The sequence below is a fragment of the Lissotriton helveticus genome, chromosome 2_1, assembly GCF_964261635.1.
Source record: "Lissotriton helveticus chromosome 2_1, aLisHel1.1, whole genome shotgun sequence".
Lineage (NCBI taxonomy): Eukaryota > Metazoa > Chordata > Amphibia > Caudata > Salamandridae > Lissotriton > Lissotriton helveticus.
Window position 1 is genome coordinate 2066649547 of NC_136059.1, and position 2587 is coordinate 2066652133.

At 64.0% G+C, this 2587-nt stretch overlaps 1 pseudogene; it reads left to right on the top strand.

The window, feature by feature from the left end:
* The first annotated feature begins 593 nt into the window (after nucleotides 1–593).
* LOC144820823 (28S ribosomal RNA) lies at nucleotides 594–1691 on the top strand (annotated as a pseudogene).
* Nucleotides 1692–2587: the final 896 nt, after the last annotated feature.

Here is a 2587-nt window from a genome sequence, read left to right on the forward strand (position 1 = left end):
AGCCCGGGGAGGATTCCCCTGCGCCTCTGGGCCTGGGAGCCCCGGCTGGGTCCAGGGCCCCGCTGGGCCCCGGGTCGGATGCTCTGGCCCTGGGTCAGGTGCTCCGGCCCTGGGCCCTGTCCCCTGGGCTGCTGCACTGCCAAAGGCCCAGGACGGGGTTCCGTTGTGCCCAGGGAGCCTCCCCTTGAGTGGCTGGGTTCAGGAGCTCCATACGGGGCCCCTGAGGGCCCCGGGGTGGGTGGCCTTCCCTCCCCGGGCTCCGTCCTTGGTCCTGTCGCATGGCAGGGTGCCCGGGACGGGGTCCGGAGGGCCCGGGGAGGCTTCCCCTGTGCCTCTGTGCCTGGGAACCCCAGCTGGGTCCAGGAGCCCCGGCTGGGCCCCAGGGCGGGTGCTCCGGTCCTGGGCCCTGTCCCCCGGGCTGCCACACGGCCAAAGGCCCAGGACTGGGGTTCCGTTGTGCCCGGGGAGCCTCCCCTTGTTTGGCTGGGTTCAGGAGCTCCATCCCGGGCCCCTGAGGGCATGGCAGGGTGCCCGGGACGGTGTCCAACAGGCCCGGGGAGGCTTCCCCTGCACCTCTGGGCCTAGGAGCTCCGGCTGGAGTCTAACACGTGCGTGAGTCGGAGGGCCGAGCGAAACCCTGTGGCGCAATGAAGGTGAGGGCCGGCGCGTGGCGGCTGAGATGGGATCCCGCCGCGCTTCCAGTGGCCGGCGCACCACCAGCCCGTCTCGCCCGCTCCGTCGGGGAGGTGGAGCATGAGCGTGCGTGATAGGACCCGAAAGATGGTGAACTATGCCTGGGCAGGTCGAAGCCAGAGGAAACTCTGGTGGAGGTCTGTAGCGGTCCTGAGGTGCATGGAATTCGAGTGCCTAGTGGGCCACTTTTGGTAAGCAGAACTGGCGCTGCAGGATGAACCGAACGCCGGGTTAAGGTGCCCGATGCGACGCTCATCAGACCCCAGAAAAGGTGTTGGTTGATATAGACAGCAGGACGGTGGCCGTGGAAGTCAGAATCCGCTAAGGGGTGTGTAACAACTCACCTGCAGAATCAACTAGCCCTGAAAATGGATGGCGCTGGAGCATCCGGCCCATACCCGGCCGTCGCCGGCGCTGAGAACCGCGGGGGCTAAGCCGTGATGAGTAGGGGGGCCGCTGCAGTGAGCACAGAAGCCCGGGGCGAGGGCCCGGGTGGAGCCACCACCGGTGCAGATCTTGGTTGTAGTAGCAAATATTCAAATGAGAACTTTGAAGGCAGAAGTGGAGAAGGGTTCCATGTGAACAGCAGTTGAACATGGGTCAGTCAGTCCTAAGAGATGGGCGAGCGCCGTTCGGAAGGGACGGGCGATGGCCTCCGTTGCCCGTGGTCGATCGAAAGGGAGTCGGGTTCAGATCCCCGATCCCGGAGTGGCGGAAACGGGCGCCCTCGCGGCGTTCAGTGCGGTAATGCAAACGATACCGGAGAAGCCGGCGGGAGCCCCGGGAGAGTTCTCTTTTCTTTGTGAAGGGCAGGGCACCCTGCAATGAGTTCGCGCCGAGAGAAGGGCCCGAGCCTTGGAAAGCGTTGCGGTTCCGCGGTTTTGGCGGCGTCCGGTGAGCTCTCGCTGGTCCTTGAAAATCCAGGGAAGATGGTGTAAATCTCACGCCGGGACGTACCCATATCCACAGCAGGTCTAAAAGGTGAACAGCCTCTGGCATGTTGGAGCAATGTAGGTAAGGGAAGTCGGCAAGTCAGATTTGTAACTTTGAGATAAGGATTGGCTCTAAGGGCTGGGTCGGTCGGGCTGGGGCGCGAAGCGGGGATGGGCGCGTGCCGTGGCTGAACGAGGCGCCTCCCTCCGGGGCGGCGGCAACTGTGGATGCGAGCCGGGCCCTTCCTGTGGATCGCCTCAGCTGCGGTGGTCGCCTCTCCTCGTGCCCCCTCCCCACGCGGGGCTGGCGTTCTGCCTCGGCTGGCGCCTAGCAACTGACTTAGAACTGGTGCAGACCAGGGGAATCCGACTGTTTGATTAAAAAAAGCATTGCGAAGGTCCGAGGCGGATGTTGACGCGATGTGTTTCTGCCGTGCTCTAAATGTCAAAGTGAAGAAATTCAATGACGCGCGGGTAAACGGCGGGAGTAACTATGACTCTCTTAACCTATTCTCGGTTGTAGTGGCCTTTACCGCCCCCTTCACCATCCATTTATGACCAATGACCTAACGCGCAGCGTTCACGCGCAGCGTCCGCGCCCAATCCGCGCCGAAGGTGCGCCAAAGGTAAGCCCGTCTACGCCCGTCCGCGCCTGGACCGCGCCCAGCGCCAGACCCCCTGCCCCTCGCGCTGCCCAGCCCCCCCGCATCACCTACGATGCCGCCGCCCTCCTAGCCCTTAACCCCGGTCGCGCCCCCAACTGCGTCCAAGCCGCCCCCGGACAAACCCATGGACCTTTCTCCTGCTACTCCTGCAAATTCAGCGGCACCGACAACATCTCCGCTACGACCACCCCACTGACTCCCGACCCCAACCACCTACAATGCATCCTTCTCAACAGCCGTTCAGTCCACAGGCACGCCATTGACCTATGGAATCTACTTGACACCACCTCCCCGGAC